The sequence below is a fragment of the Electrophorus electricus genome, chromosome 26 (assembly GCF_013358815.1).
Source record: "Electrophorus electricus isolate fEleEle1 chromosome 26, fEleEle1.pri, whole genome shotgun sequence".
Lineage (NCBI taxonomy): Eukaryota > Metazoa > Chordata > Actinopteri > Gymnotiformes > Gymnotidae > Electrophorus > Electrophorus electricus.
This window is the reverse complement of record NC_049560.1, coordinates 395,001-412,467: the sequence shown is the minus strand read 5'-3', so window position 1 is coordinate 412,467 and position 17,467 is coordinate 395,001. Positions and strand designations below refer to the sequence as shown.

General features: G+C 43.7%; 1 protein-coding gene across 6 annotated transcripts in view; it reads left to right on the top strand.

Annotated features, from left to right (window-relative positions):
- nfia (nuclear factor I/A) overlaps positions 1–17,467 on the top strand; it is a 154,276-nt gene that overhangs the window by 1,210 nt on the left and 135,599 nt on the right. The window lies entirely within an intron of this gene.

Genomic DNA, 17,467 nt, shown 5'->3' with positions numbered 1-17,467 from the left:
GTCTGCTGAGCTGAAGGTGTCAGATGAAACTTGACACGAAGTCTGTCCCAGACTGTTCTCAGTTGCCGAGCTGTTTTATTTTCTCCTTAAGTTTAGAAAAGCGACATCCTTATTCCGGCGAATTCTTTTGTCACTTCTGCACAAGTGACAGTTCACTCCTCCGCTTTCATCTTATTTATTCATTACTCTTGTACTGTCAGTCAGCGCCCTGTCCACACACCCTTCCAGATTCTCATTTCACACAGCAGAAGAAAAGTTCCACCTGAAATGAGGGAAGAACGACGCCAGAGAGGGTCTCCCGGTGATTCCTCGTAATCCCCTTGTTTACGGCGAGTTTGCGAGGCGTCGGGCTGCTCGTGCGGTCGGTCAGCGCAGGACTGCACATGCGGTGGGGCGCTCCTTCTCAGCGATGACACTCCGCTGCTGCAATTAAAGCGCGAAAGGGGAGGGAAAAAGAGCCCCCAAAGTGCTTTTGGAAGAGCCGGGCAGATTAACGTGCTTGTTGTGGGCAGAGGGGCCCGCCAACCTTTGACATCGCCGTCGCTCCAGCAGAGATGAAGAGAGGAGAAAATAGAAGAAGAAGAAGAGTAGCGTTTAGTAGATTGTGCGGTGGGATGCGGATGGCTACAGATGGACAATAGACTGTTGTTACTGGCAGATACAAATGAGCTTAGTCAGAATTTCCTTAAAGGGCTTTACAAAGACTGCTGTCCTGTGTTCATTAGGGGATGATTCGCTAACTCAGCTTCAATACCATTCATTTGATCATTGCCTTGATTGCTAAAATAATTATTATCATTATGATTATTATATTTTTGTAAATGCCAGTCTGGTGGCTAGGACCTTTTTTGTGTCCAGTTTCAATAAAAAGATTGTGTTGCCTGGAAACAATAGCTATATTATCCCTCTCATAGAGGGACATGAACTACAGAACTGAGCTCGAGACTCCCCACTGCTCACAGTGAAACTCCTGTCAGACTGATCCACGCCACTAGCTCCGGAACATGAGTTTGTGTGGGAAGTTAGCAAGGGAACAGGAAGAAGAAACTGCAGTGCTGTGCTTGTTGGTTTTTTACAGCTTCTAAGAGAAACTTCTAGAGTGTCCGGATTAGGGAATCGGAAATGTTAGACGGTGGTGTCTGGGCGGAAGGGTTGGTGCGCTGGTGGAGTTCTTTGTGGAGCAGGAATGCTGCGCCGTAGTGGCCCACAGTGCCGTGACTGGGGCCCGGGCAGGATGTTGGCAGTGTGGGAACAAGAGTGTGCGTGGACTCGCGATAAGGCGAGTTGTTTCCATAACAACTAGTATAGGTACTGTGGTCTTTTAAGATAGTTGGATGTTATTCCTTTTATTTCTTTTTTTACTGTCTAACAAAAATAGTCAGCAGTGAATATACTTTTACATAGCGATAATTACTTGGAGAACCAATGAGATGACATTCGTTCCATCATCTCCTTAACTTTAATGTGTGATTTTATAACTTGAGTACAGAGTTGAGTATAGAGTATTACATGTCTTTAACACTGTAACATACCTTTCCTGGACTAAATTCTGTTTGTCACTTCTTTGGATAAGTGAGATGGCAAAGTGTAATAATAATTATTTTTCTGCTACACCACAAACATCAAGCGCTTGATAAAATGCATTTTTCAGAGTTTACATTTAAAGAGAAATCAGATGTTGTTTAGTTGTTTTCTGCCTTTTGCGAGGACACTTTTGTGTGGCATCTAATAACCATGGCGTGTAACTTATATTTAATTAGATTTTAAATGAAATTGTGGATATTTTTATACATTTGACAGCATTCTTTCATTATCACTTGTTTTTAAGTAATCTCTTCATAGTATATGTCAGTCGTTAAGATTTAATTGCAGGGAAAGGGATTACACAGATAATTGTTAAATGGAATATTGGTTTCAAAATACTTTGACTTTGATGGAGTTATCCTGTTTAACTTGTTAATAAAATAAATATTTTCAGGTTAAATATTTTAGAAGTTTTTCAGTCAAAGTTCAAATTTACATTAGTTCTATTCCACTGTTATTAGGGCTAATAAAGTGTTTTTCATTTAATCATTTATCATGAAATATTTAGACCTTTACGCAAATGAAAGTTTCATGTGATGTGAATTATTTCTGTGGACTTTTTTCATTTTCCTCATTTCTGTGGATTTACATCCAGTGTGTTGATTATTGTTAGTTTATTATTTTTAAGTATGTATGTATATTTGTGTGTGCATGTGTTTGGGTGCAAAATGTATTTATGCTACTTTCTTTATTTTGTTCAAATTTAAAGGTTGTAAGAATTGTAAAATGAATGGACCATTTGACCATTTTCACTTAATTCCAATGAATTTGGCTTGCCCTGTCTTTCTAACGTTTACTATATCTTTGCCTTTAACACATCAGGATGTCTCACATTTCAAGCTCAGAGCAGCTGTAGTTAGCTATTATACTAAACTAGACAGGTTTATTTACTATTTTAAACCTTTATGAATGGGCTATCATACCCTAATTTTAATTTAGCTTTATATTCAAGCTCTCTACCTGTACAAATATAATTTAATTTCTTTAATAGCTAAATAAATATGTATTGCTTATCTAAGCTATGATTAGTGGTGTGTGCATAATTCTAAATGCCACATATAATGTCACATATAATGTATACATAATATATATAGAGTCATACATGCATGTGCTGAGTGTTTGCCTGTGTTAAAGAGCATATAGACCTCGTGTGGAATTAGCCATTGTAATGAACCCCCGCCGTCCTCCTGAGGTGCTTTTTAAAACACGGAGGGGCTGGTGTTGTTTGCAGTAGGAATGCTGTCCATGTTCTAGTGCAGGCTATGATTGGATCCTGCACCACTTAAGGGGCTAATGAGATTTTATCTTTCATACAAGTGCTGCATATATAATCTTGTCACTGAGCAGACTCCCCTTGGAGGCAGAGGTGTGTGTGTGTTGGTGTGTGTGTGTGTGTGAATATTTGTAAAGGCATCTGTTCTGTTGATTTGTGTGTGAGAAGGTCAAAATAATGGTGTGACATACAACAACTAGAGAGCAGTCTAATTCACCAGGGTGTGTCAACAGCATTGTAGATTTAGGTCAATCTAGTTTTGGTTAAACTAGTGACCAAATGGTTACTGAAAAGGTTCTGTTTAATTCTTCAAACAAAATGGTGGTTGCAATACACTCCTAATTTTCTTTGAGTTCCCTTAAATTAGGACCTTTTCACAGCAGTACTGAAGTTGAGCTTGAATTACTTATGAACATTCATTTGAGTCCCTGACCGGAAATGCATTATTCACTGTAAACTCCTTTCTGTTTCCAAGTTTTGTTTTATTTGATATTTGTCTTTTTGTCTGTCAGTTTTCTGTATGACAGCAGTCATGTTTTTAACAGTGATTTCCAGTTAATAACACCAATTACCCATAGTTTATTTCACCGTTTACTTAACTTTCAAAAGATCTTATACATAAACTTTTCACTGAGAATGTTAATCAGTGGTTGAGAGAAATATTTTATCAGTGTTTATAACTTTGATACCAGATAAGTCAGTGTTAGTCAGACTGCCCTTCAGCTCAACTGCATACCAATATGAGTAGTTTCAATAAAACACAGAAATGTAACTAATCACACTAATCATAGTGGGTACTTAGCACACTGAAATGTAGCTCATTTAGCAAACTGCCTTGTCAACTATGTTGCACCAAAATAACATTTTAGTGATCAGACACTCATCTCTACCAGAAACACCATGCTTTCATAATACCAAGCATAGTGGTCATACGGTTGAATTCTGTTTAACTTACTGCCCCATGTTGTATTTCTTTAACTGCAGGCTGCCTGTGCGTGGCATTTTATTGTGTGTTACTGCCTTGTTGAGTGGAAGATGTTTCTAATTTGGCCTTCGGTATGGACTGAGGGAGAAATGATTAGAGAGGAGGAAATTGGAGGATTAAAATTGTCTGCTTGAACTTCCTGAATGCCACATGCTCCTTCTCAGTGTCCTGTGCTGAGGGACTTCCAGGCCCCGGCCCTGCAGAGAGAGCCACGGCTCCATCTCGCTCCCACACACCTCTACAGTGTGGTGTGTGTGGTGTGAGAGTGCTGATCTCGTTCACAGTGAGATTCAATCTGTTAACGTGCACCACATTACGAGCCCGGGGAGACTCACTGCTTGTCTGGTGGAGTTGGAATTAATTTGTCAATGAGTGATGGTACATTACTAACATTACAGAACACATTATGGGCAGTTGGTTTGTTATATCAGGAATATAAACCATTTAGCTATAATATTGATTGCTATGTTTACTTCTTAAACAGTAATTTGGGTAATTCTCTATTACCCCATCGATGACATATACTGCATCATGAGACATTTCTAATTCTCAGCACATCTTTGCTCTGTGAAGCACTGTGCGAGATTTGAGCGGAAGCTCTAATATCCGTTCATATGTTTAATGTTTTTGGAGAAGCGCCTGAGGATATTCCTGCCCGTGTTGTGATTTATATCTGAGCAGAGAGAGGCTGAGGAGCTTTAGGGGTCCTGCAACTGTACTGTCACTTCTAAAAACTCACTGTTGTAACTGCTGGCTCCATTTTCCGAGCATTCAAACGTGTAGTCGGATAAATGAATGTTATGATATGTGATATGGGAATAACAGTGCAATTTAATTTAGGTTTCTTGAAGCTCTCACTTGGCAAATTGCTGTGATGTTGGCTCATGAACAAGAAACGGCAAAGAAGATTTGGATCAGGCTCTGTGTTAGAAACAGGAAGTAAGGAAGACAAAATTTGGAGACCGTTCAAGATGTTACCTGGAATTTTTTATAACCCTTATTAAAAATGCTCCACAGTGTTTAATGTAAAAAATTCAGGAATATGACCTATGGCAAATATATGACCTATGGTGTCATACTACAATTTTATATTGTTATATTTGTGTATTCTCACACCATTCACAATAATAGAAACATAAAAATAGAATTTTATAAATATTGTATATGAAATATGAATTGTTGTTTGGATTAAAATAATAAAAAGGCACAAAAAGCCACTTATATCTCAAATGACTAGAAATGGCAGATGTGTGGTGAGATGATCTCATGTGTAATTGTTTTACACTCTTCATATTTCCTTGAATAATGTAGGTGATGTTTTTAACTTGATACTTTGCAAAATGTAATTTTAGTGAAAGAAATTAGACCCTCATTATATAAATATTCTGGGTAACAAGTCCCATTTTTTACAGTTATATTTATTTGTAAGTAAATACAATATCCTATGTATGGTGTCTATCATTTAGACTACAAAGTTTATCATAATGATCCAAGCGACGTTGTGTATTTGTTTGCCCAGATCACCTGGTCTGGCATTTCGCATAATTTATTGATTTCTTTTTTTTTTTTGTCTCATTAGGAGGAATTATTGAAATTATTCAAAATGAGTAAATGTAAGGTCTCTTGAGAAGCATATATGACTCATATAGTTCATAATCATAAAGTGTGTGCTGCCCTTCAGATTGATCTGTAAAGGTAGGTTAAACAGAAATGTAGCTAAACAGTACCAAGCACAGCATACATCAGTAATTACAAAAACACATGAAGTGCTGCCGTTCTGTTACAGTAACAGAGATTCTTTAAGTGTGAAGATATTATCATCTCCTGAGAAGACGACGAGTCTAATGAGACGGTGGCCGCTTGTTTCGGCATCTCTCATCCTCGTTGTCTCTGTCTCCTTTTCACCCTGTGCCACTTTTACTTTCTGTGGCCCCTCCCTGCTATCTAAGCCCCACTCTGTGTCTATGCTGTGGAATGAAGGGATCAATTGTGTGGAAGAGATGCGTGTGAAATCCCTGCTGTCTGGAGCAGGTCAGGGGTCGCTGTGTGAGAAAAAGGACCCCTTTCTATTCCTGGCACGACTCTGGAAGGAGCGCCACTCTCGGCAGGAGACACCCCCTTCCGTCTTTCTCTAGCCCTGTTCCTCTGTCTCGCTCTTCCCCGACTCCTTCTCACCATTTCTCTCCCCAGAGAAACATGGCTATTGGCCAAGCCAGCTGCTTCTTTGGGCCAGGCCCGGTTGCCGTTCTCTGACGCTTGTCTTGTATGGAACAATGAGTGTGGAGATGCTCCCTCTAATGCCGCTGTTCGAGAGAGCAGAAGAAGGGCACGTGTGTAGCCTCTGCTCTGCGCTGCTGTGGTAACTGATCCTTGGACTGCAGTCAGCTGTAGTTCACCACCGCTGACATGGTCCCATGAGGTAGATCTACAGAAAAGTCTGCCTTAAGGACAGAGGTGACTTCTAGACTGACCATCTTTTACAGAAACAATATTCTAAGGGTTTTCTTTATGTGGTGCATAATTATTCCTGTGTATGTCATCAGATTTCCAGGTTCTCAAAGATCCTTGTTCTCTTTGACATACAGAATATGAAGCTGGCCTAAATAAGGTATGACCTGTGTTGTGTTGTGACATGGGACTGTGCCATCTATGGCAACGTCTTCAGACAGTTATGGATCCAATGCCACAACACTCCTTCCTCACAGGATGGATTTTTTTTGGTCTTTTTTTTTCTTCTTCAGCCTGCCTGCCACAGTCAACTCTGTTTGCTCATAAAGTTTTGCTGTCATATATCACTTGATTTTCATCTTTGGACATGTGGCCATGCATTCAGTGTCTTAAATGAGGTGTATGGATTTGTATGCAAGTATGCATAATGTGTGTTCCTTGGGAGTTGTCTTTTTTTAATAGACATGGGAAAAAATGGAAACAGGTTCCAAAAACACCATCTGGTATTTGGAGGAGTATATTTGTGTGTGTGTGTGTGTGTGTGTGTATGTGTGTGTGAGAGAGAGTGTTGGGGGTGGTGGTGATGAGAAGTGATCTTTTTTTTCTCTTCATAGCTCTCCTCTTGGTCTTGAGCCACCCGCCACTCTGCTGCCAAAAAAAAGGTGTCAGTCGCCAATGGCGGGGAGGTGGGTGTGTGGAGGAGGGGTGGGTGTGTGTTTGCGAGTGTGGGGCTTTGCAGCTATCACTGGATCTTGGCCAGTGCTATTAACTCTTCCCCATCCTCATCAGCTCTGCCACATTCACCTGCTCCATGATATCTGACAAAATGATCTGCAAACTTTCAGCTTTTTGATTTATGACCACAGTTTAGAGACGTTAAACTAGGCCTGCATGGCTGATGTAACATGAAGTCTAGTCATTTACGGGCCATCGCCATGGGGTGATAGTCAGAGAGATTGCTTAGAAGTCTGTCTGACTGTTTGGCAGCCTTTACTGAAGCTGTGTCTCTTCTCTATTCTTCTGAACACAAAGTCTGTGGGAAAGTTGGGTATCAGTCAAGCTTTGCAGGTGTCATTCATCCAGATATAGTCATCTGATTGAGTAGAGCCCTGCATTGTGTCACCTTCCTGCTTAAGGTACCACAGTAATGTGAAGGGGCTAATCCTGTCTTTTAACTCCTAGAGCCAATTCATACATAAAGGCATGAAATACGAACTGCATTTGTTTGGTGCATGTCTTGTTAAGATGGCTGTAATGCATGTTAATTGATAAATGCTCTTCAAGCGCCTATCTTAAAATGGTTTCTGTGGACTGGCGTTTTAGTGATTTCCACTGCACTTCTGGTTGATGCGTTTTGATACCCAGTGATCTGAAAAGCAATCTGACTGATCTGACTGATCTGACAATTAAACAAATGAGTGGATGATTCCCGCAGATAAAATCAAGATTACCGCTTAATCTGTTTAAAGGAGGTGATATTAAGTGAGATTATAGTTTAGCAGATGATTAGTGTGCATTTGTTGGGTGGTTGTGGCACTAAAGGTAGGACACACAGAGGGCAGTGTTTGTGTGTGTGTGTGAGAGAGAGAGAGAGAGAGAGAGAGAGAGAGAGAGTGAGAGAGAGAGTGAGAGAGAGAGAGAGAGACAGAGAGAGAGAGAGAGAGAGAGGGAGAGAGGGAGAACAGATGTCGTGAAAATCAGATTAAAAATGAGAAGGGCAACACAGTAATTACAACTCCAACTCATTTGTTTGTTGCCAGAAAGTGAAGGTATTGGCCTACTTTTGTAAGATCACAGGGACTCTATTTTCTGGTGCCTTTACGATAATAACTGTTTTAAACCAATCAGAGAAACTCACTCACGTAGTAGTTAGGTATTTAAGTCTACAAAAATGCTCGTGGCGACAGAGACAATAGCATCAGAGATCACTCGTCTTGGCTAAATGGAAGCCATAAATATTTACGCCCCCACTGTTCCAAGCCAGATTTGAACCCACCATGTTACATTAGTAACCACAGTCTCTACGTGCTACATGTAGAATCACTAAGCGCTAGTTTGTGCTAACTCTCGTGCCCAATCTGCCCACTTCTAATTAACTTGATTCAGAGTGGTGCCTGCTTGGCATGGAGACCCCATTACTTATGCCTGTCCGGTGCAGGGCACACCGTGACCCTCCAGAGCCTGTTGCCGTGTTACACATTCCTGCAACAAGGGAACCGCTGACCTCCTGACTCTGGGGAACTTAGCAGCTGGCGCGGGCATCTCCAGAGGCCAGCATCTTCATTGCCACACACACACACACACACACACACACACACACACACACAGGGTGGGATTTTTCACACAGCCCCCTACAGGTTTAGTTTGGGGAAATAGAACCACAGTGATGAACCTCCATATGTCAGAGTTTATACGTTGGGCCGAGTGACAGAAACAGGTTGTAAATTGTGGGTCGTGACACTATATGTGCGATCGGTGGAGCGGTACGCACGGCGGCCTCACCTGCCCACGCGCTCTCTCTCCCCTCACTGAGCAGATTAAAGGCAGAGTCAGCTGTAACCAGGGGACAGGCTGCCACAGGCCTCTCCAAGGTGACCCCTGGCAAAGCTGGCGGCACATCTGTAGGCCTGACGTGTCCAGGAGCCCACTGGCCCTCTCTCTGTCTGGAGCGGCCGGCGGGGCAGACCCTAGCAGGGGGCCCGATGGCCGCCCTCCTGCAGTCTGGCTTGGGCAGAGCTTGAGGGCAAAGGGAAAAAAGCTGGAAGCTGGTAGGACTCTGGCACACATAAGCGCAGCGTGTGGCACGGGCCCGGCTGGCCATAGTGCGATATTATTTCATGGCCTTGGCTCCTTAATATGAATAGCAATGATGGCGATTGTGCAGAATGAAACGTCCCTAGAGCTGATCTCTCTGTGTATGTATTCTAATCGTACATGTCGACATTGCGCACATATGATATCTATTTAATGCACTGTTTGCAGTTTTATATTTGGTGTATACATGGAAAGAGTATTTACAAATATACAAACATAAATGAAATTTCGTATTTACTTTATGGTAGTGTAAACAGTTCTTTTACCAGAGCTTCAAGCTGACCCAATAGGCTGGCAGCTTTTCGGGGCGTCTTTATGTTACATGGGTACTTTAAAGTGCTCGTGCGTTTATTTGGCCAGCACTCGTTTGTCTTTTCTGACACAGGGTTTTTCTACAGTAAAATATGTATGCGTTAAGCAGTGGGTCCACCTAATGTGCATTTCACACTGAATGGTTCATGTGAAGGTAGACGGTGGTAGCAATCAGACTTTTTCTCCCAGAATCTGCACACTCGGCCTCGTCCCATAGACGGTGAGGCCGCTGCCTTTGTAAGTGGATGCATCCTTCTGCAATCAGTGCGCCCAGCCGGGATGCTCCTCACTGCAGATGTAAGCCATCCGGCAGGCAGTCCTAATTGTTTCCACCTTCCAGTGGCTATGTGGGGCTTCTCCTGCCAGACCGAGCGCACTCCACTCTCCATGGCGCGCACCACTGACATTTATGCCACTTGATGTTTACTGCTTCTCAGTGCAGAATATGGAAAGCTGTGAAATATCAAGCCTCCTTTTACGGTTTACCTGGCAAATTTCTGTCCGCAGCAATAGTTTGTCCGTTCCTGTTATTCTGTAGTGACTTTGCCCTGCTGAAAGCAGTCCATGATTAATCACAGAGATAACTCCTGGCTTCTTTTTGCAAGTAGGAGTGAGTAAGACTGCGATGAGGAGTTCTGTTCACTCTCCGTGGGTTGAGAGCTGCAGTGCGCTGCGCGTGCGCTGCAGGTATTGGCACAGGTGCAGCGCTGAGGGGAAGGCTGAAATGTGAGCCGGCTGCAGGAGACCAGCCCTGATGGTCGACTGGGAGCATTAATGGACCAGATTAGATGTCCCAGACAGAGAGGGAGGGAAGGGAATCTGGATGTAAACGGGCCTCCCTGTGCAGACGTTTACCAGCCCAGTGCGGCTCTGGAGGAAGCGTGAGGAGAACCAGGTGAACTGAAGGAAATGGATCCTTAAACGAGAGGAACAATAAAATGGGACGTAGGAAGGTTAAGTAGGCTTGTAAATGACAGTATGGGTTTGCATCCGTTCCAGCTGGAAGGCCGTGGGTGACCTCGTTGCTGACGCTGGGTCGTACTTATTCCTCTGCCAGGTTGGGCTCACCGTTCACAACCTCTTTCCCGGCGTCGTAAAGGGAAAGGAGCTTGCTCTTTGGCATTTGGTACCACCTACTGGAGCAGAAGGGAAAACGTGGCAGAACTGAGAAAAAAAAATATTTATGAAGCTCATTTATGAAGATGGTAACTGTGATCTTGATTGGTGGGATATAAATTTAATAAAATGAGGTTATTTTCAGGGTTGTGGCCACAGATTGACTTCTTTAATTATATATATTTTCTGTTTTTAAAACAGTTTTAATATGCAAGTTGCTGTTTCTGAAATACACGTGACATGTTCCTTTTCCCTCTAGAGAGAGAGCCTCACGCATTTAGGTGTGTGACATCATTATCAGTAACCTCTCTGTGGCCCGGCCTCTATCCAAACTTCGTGGAGTTTGCTGCCATCGAAACCTTTGCCAGATGGCATGCCTGCTCTCGTCTCCATCGGCTGATTTCCTGTGCTGCCAGGGCTCCCCCCCACCTCGCTTCCAAAGAGTGGTGTCAGGTAGACACGGTAAAAGAGGGGCGGGGGGATAGCTTTTCACCTGCTCCTTCTGCAGGACCCCTGCTGCAAGCAAGCTGTTCCATCTGTGCCCTCCTGCGAACGACACCGGTGCACTGACACACCTGTGCCCCTTGCACTGTGCATCCTACCTTCTCGTCTCCACACTGGAAAGTGCATGCCGCCGCTTTTGAAAACCGGCATTAAAGCAGCGAGGCGAAGCCGTGGGGGCTCGTGAGGGTTCGAGCGGCACCTGGGCGCTGCGCACTCTCTCCAGTGAGGGGGCGTTTATGACCTTTATGACCTTCACTGGTCCGGCGGCGTACGTGCAGGCTGGTGGACCGGGAGGAGGGGAACCACTCTTTGTTTAGTGTCTCTACAGGACTGTAGCTAATAAAACTAAACTGGACCTGAGGGAAAGCAGCTGAACTTCCTGTAGCGGTTGTGTTTATTTATTTGGAGGGTCCATTTCAGGTCTCTTGAGCAGCCCATAAACAAAAGAACTTTCCTCAGCTCCAGATTGCCTGTTTTACTCCTATTTATTTTTAATTCCCCCAAAACCACTTTGTGTTGCAACCCGATAGCTCCTTGCTTGTGAAAATTGCTGGTTTCATCAGGATTCCAAAAAAGAAGAACTCCCCTGTACCACTATTTTTTGGCGGGGGGTTGTCCTTTAATTCCAGCCCCTGGTCACTCATGCAAATAAATACTTTTCTACTTATATATACATTGGGTAATTAATCTATTCCATATGCTTCTCCTCACATCACTTCTCAGATACAGATGTTTCTGAAACAGAATCGATTCATATTGTGTGGATAACTGGGACATTGTTGCAAAAAACTGTCAAATAAAATTGAAAGCTTACATGCTGATTAAAAAAACCCCAAAAACAAACACCATGAGTTGATGCTTTTTGATTTCACACTTTCTAAGATGGAAGTTGGAGTATATTAAGACTTTAATCAGTATTGGTTGGCACTAGGCCTAGTTACAGAAGGCTTGTTAATCTTTTAAACATCCACTTGAAAGGTTTAATTCTGCAGCAATATAAATCGAAATTAAAAAGCATGTAACAGTTTCCATCATATCTGTGTGCAGTTTCACCATTCTGGGCAGAGGCAGAGGCGTGTTCATTCTTTAACATGCATCAGGATGAGCATATAACACTGCAATTGCTTTCCTGTTGTTGAGAACAGACGACGCGTATGGGATCTCTCTGTGTCTCCTGAGAACAGGCAGGTTTCACAGACAGTTGTTGCTAGCTGCTGGCACATCTGGTCAGCCAAATGGGAGTTTGTCTTTATTCCCCCGGTGAAAAATGACGAACGTTAGAATGGTAATATTTAAGAGAGAAGGGTTTTTCGTACTTTATATAACCCCATTCGGAAACGGTCTGTAAGGCCTCCTGCAGAACATTCCTGGGGCATGACACAAGATGCTCAGAAAAGATATCCCAAGGAGGAAGTATCAGCCCCAGCAGAGACATGAAGGACCATCTTGTGACTCTCGTAGGCTTCATGCTCTCATTGAATCATTTTCACATTCATGCCACATGTTGGTTGATTGGATATGATTATTCGTTATTTTACATGTATTGAAATTATTTATCAAGTTGATGTTACATAGGCTGTGTTTCGCTCTGGAGGTCATGTAGTCCAAACATCTAGAGCTTATTGATCCTGAAGAATAGCAGCACCAGGGATGACATTCAGTTAAGATAAAGTGATGGCAAACATTTTATTGGACTGAGCAGAGGAAAAGTTTAGAAACTTTATTGCAGCCTCTGAAATAAAACGGAAATTAAAAGGAATTATTATATTATTGAATTTTATTAGTAATCTTGCCAACATGTTCTCAGTGTTAATATGCAAAAATAAGTACTTAATTAGGATCTGTTTTAATTTCAATGCTGTGCTTCTGTTTGAAGCCAGATTGTAAAACTTGCTGAACATTTCAGTTAAATAAATAACCCTTAGTTTGCTGGTAGCTCTTTATTTCATATTGACCTCCAAACCTCCAAATAAAAGATGATTTGTTTTTCTAGATAAGAAGAAATACTTGTTTCTCAGTTATAGAAGGTACATGGTACAAATGTCAAGAGTTACATTTTGAGTTATTTATAAGTATTGGTTTGTTACTGAAGAAACAGTTGCTTGGACTCTTCTTGAATAGGACAAATATTGCAGCGCTCAAATATTTTTTCCTAAATGCCAGTAATGGCTAACAAACCTACGCAGAAGCTACAGTTAAAGTCGTGTGGGTACATGAGCGACGCTCAACCATGATGCAGAATATTTATTCATCTTGTTAAATAGTTTATAGTGCCATTTTTCAAAAACAAAGATAGGAGTCTTCTCTCATTCTTTCTCTTTCCATCGCTCTCTCCCTTCAATCCCTTCAGAAAGCCCAAGAAGTGGCCTTAGCCAACTGTTACTGCATGTGACTCTTCTCTGGCAGCTGTTTCTTCCAGAGGCTGTGCCTGAATATTCATGATTATTGTATTCCCAGGGCCAGTGGGCTACAGCTGTCCCCATGTCTCCACCACACACACACACACACACACACACACACACACACACACACACACACGTAGACATCCCATCCTACTGTACGTCATGCTGACATGAGCCATTCTTCCATTCTAATCTTTAACATCAGTTTAAAATAGCTTAACACACAATTTTCTATTCCATTGTGTGCACAGGTTGTGAGACATGTGAGACATGAAACCTTTTGTCTAAATGTGATGCTTCTTCATGCACAGAAGACACTAAAGTCCATATATCCCATTTTTTCACCTTTTACTTTGATCTCATTTTGAGTCTTTTCTCTTGTGATCCTTCACCAGGTCAGAGTTAGAGTTTAAATAAGATTTGATGAGCCCGTGCAGGAGGCCGGGACTGTGAGCGGGTTATGAGTGATGAAGTCAGGCTGACAGATGGTCCTAGAGCTTCTGTCAGATGTGCCGCATCCTTCACCAGGTCCCTGGCCCTGTCAGGCTCCTCCAGTGACACACTTGGCCTCTTTTTGCCTGCATGCGTTCCCCGCCTCCCCTAACGGGGGCCCTGACCCAGTGCCAGCGAACATTAGGTCTCGTTCTGATGTCCTTCACTCTCAGATTTGCTGCGCGAGTCGATCATTGCAGATGATGGAGTTGTACGAGGGGTAAGCAGGAAAGCTGAAGTGTAGCTGTGACTGAAACTGCTTCTCTCGGCACTGCCTCTGGGTTCAGTGGGTTGTGTGTTTCCTCCAGTGCACTGCCTCTGGGTTCAGTGGGTTGTGTGTTTCCTCCAGTGCACTGCCTCTGGGTTCAGTGGGTTGTGTGTTTCCTCCAGTGCACTGCCTCTGGCGTGGCTCCTTGTGCATGGGAGAAACCCGGCTGAGAGAGTGGATAAGAGCACGCCGCTGAAATACAGCACAGCGCCATGTGCTTTTCATTAAAGCCAGCGGAAATAAATGTTGACCCTCTCCTTCACGAGGCCACGTCCATTTAACTCTTCAGTGCAGAAAATTAGATATAGGGAAGGCTCAGATAGCAGAACAAGAGAGAGAGAAAGTGTGTGTGTGTGTGTGTGTGAGTGTGAGTGTGTGTGTGTGTGTGTGTGTGTGTGTGTGTGTGCGTGCGTGCGTACGTGCGTGCGTGCGTGCGTGCGTGCGTGTGTGTGTGTGCGTGCGTGCGTGTGTGTGTGTGTGTGTGTGTGTGCGCGCGTGTGTGTGGTGGGGCATCAGCTTTATTGAAAATGAAGCTGAAAACGAAACACTTCCTCCAGTGTTCCTCTGTAATTTGTCAGGTGTCTGTGTGGTCTGCGTCTTCACCTTCCAGCTCCAGCTGAGGGCAGACCCAAGCCAAGCTCACCCAGTACCCACACAGTATAGAGCCACAGGAGCAGTACAGTGCAAGCTTGACTGTTAGAATAATGAAGGCACATTGAGGAATGGAGACAAACACATGTGTGCAAGCATTCATGCACACCCACACACACACACACACACACACACACACACACACCCAGACATACACACACACACACACACACACACACACACACCCACACACACACACACACACACACACACACACAGACATACACACACACACACACCCAGACATACACACACACACACACCCACACACACACACACACACACACACACACCCACACACACACACCCAGACACACACACACACACACACACACACACACACACACACACCCAAACATACACACACACACACACACACACACCCAGACATACACACACACCCACACACCCACACACAGACACACACACACACACACACACACCCAGACATACACACACACACACACCCAGACATACACACACACACACACACCCAGACATACACACACACACACACACACACACACACACCCAGACATACACACACACACACATACACACACACACACACACCCAGACATACACACACACACACACACACACACACCCTGCTTGCCGTGCTGGGCAGTCAGACTGGATTCTGTGAATGATGGTGTCATTGTGTCCCACTTCTTTCTTCAGCATCCTTCATCTCCACCTGAAGCCCCCCCACCCAGTTCATCACTCACCTGTGCTGGCAGGTGGCTCCCAAAACCCCCATTCATTTCCTTCCTCACCATCCACCCCTTCACCATGAAGGGGGTGGGCATGGGCGTTACTGCCCCAGTTGCCCCACAGCGCATGGGCGTTACTGCCCCAGTTGCCCCACAGCGCATGGGCGTTACTGCCCCAGTTGCCCCACAGCGCATGGGCGTTACTGCCCCAGTTGCCCCACAGCGCATGGGCGTTACTGCCCCAGTTGCCCCACAGCGCATGGGCGTTACTGCCCCAGATGCCCCACAGCGCATGGGCGTTACTGCCCCAGATGCCCCACAGCGCATGGGCATTACTGCCCCAGATGCCCCACAGCGCATGGGCATTACTGCCCCAGATGCCCCACAGCGCATGGGCATTACTGCCCCAGATGCCCCACAGCGCATGGTTGTAGGGTATCGAATTCCGATTAGTTGAAATAAATTTCATCATCCACTCAGGATTTCTAATGCCACACTAGTGGTGGTAGTCAGACATGTAAAGACATGTAACGTGTGCGATCTCTGAAGTACTAAAAGTATTGACGGTATTACAGGTGACTGAGAAAAGATGAACATGAATGTTGTTCACTTCACCTAAAAATCTTCAAAATGTGAGGCTGTTTGCTTTCTAGCGGTGGACTCTGTAGTATAAAAGAAAAACAAAATGCAGGAAGGAAGCGCCAGAGCTTAAGTGTCATACCTGCGTGTGTTATTAGGACTCCTTGCAGGCAGTGAGCACATCTGTTTTCTGAGTATTTTCTTTTGAAAGTATTTTCAGAGCAAGCATATTCTATGGTGTTTTACGCTGGAAGACAGCTGACCCCATATTGACTCTGCTGCTGGGAGTGCTCTAGCCAGAAAGGACTGGATGAACTGTGTGGGACCTTAGGCTGATGAACAGATACTGTCACCCACTTTGTTGTGTAACAATGATGAAACCAGGGATTTATTCTACAAGACATTTGAGTCTGGCACACAAGCTCCTCTTTTATGTTTGATTAGAAGAAAAATACTTGTTTTACATATATTTAATGCCTGTATAATGTTTTGTCAGTTACTTATGATTTTAAAGAAGCTTTTGAAGTGTTTTCTTTTTTTTAACTTTTGTACTGAACTTTATAAAGCTGAAGACCTGTAAGTTTTCCTTTACCGTTTGAAGATTGATGTAATTGCGGCCTGTAGACACTGGATGGCGACATTGTTCTAAACCCGTAGCTTCGGATGCACGAACGTGCATACCGACGAACACGGAACACGTTAAAATAAGATGAATAATTAATAACTGATATCTACAAAGAAATTCTCTTGTACTCGTACAGTTTTAAAGTTAAATTTAGGTATTCTAAAGCTCTTCCAACCAGTATAGATTTAGCTAATCATAAATATTCAGTGACATTTGAAGTATTTTCAGACACGGAAGTTTTAAGATGTGTAAGAACAACCCATCGTCATTACCACCTAGTATGTCCACGCGAAATATACTAACAGAATGAAATCTTTCTTCCACTCAAGTAAATTGAAAGGTAAATAGTTTTTTCAAGTCAAAATGAAGACATACAGTCGCACACTCAAAGTAACTGAGAGGGGGTTTTATTTATTTATTTTTTAGAACATTCATTTTTTGGGGGGGTTTGCCAGTGCAGGTTTGATGTGAGCGTGTGTGGTGGGAAGATAGCGAGGCCTCAGCAAAGGCGTGATGGAGTGCAGACAGTGCACGCCGGCTCCTCTAGCAGGCCAGAGCCATGGCCTCCTCTGGCACTGTCTCCCTGCGTTAGTCACACCACAGGAGAGGGGCCCCGAACAGCCTGCCTGGCTCCGCCCGCTGTCGCTGGGCAACAATAGCCCTGGCACCGCTTGGGCCTGCCCATCGCCAGCTCTGAAGCC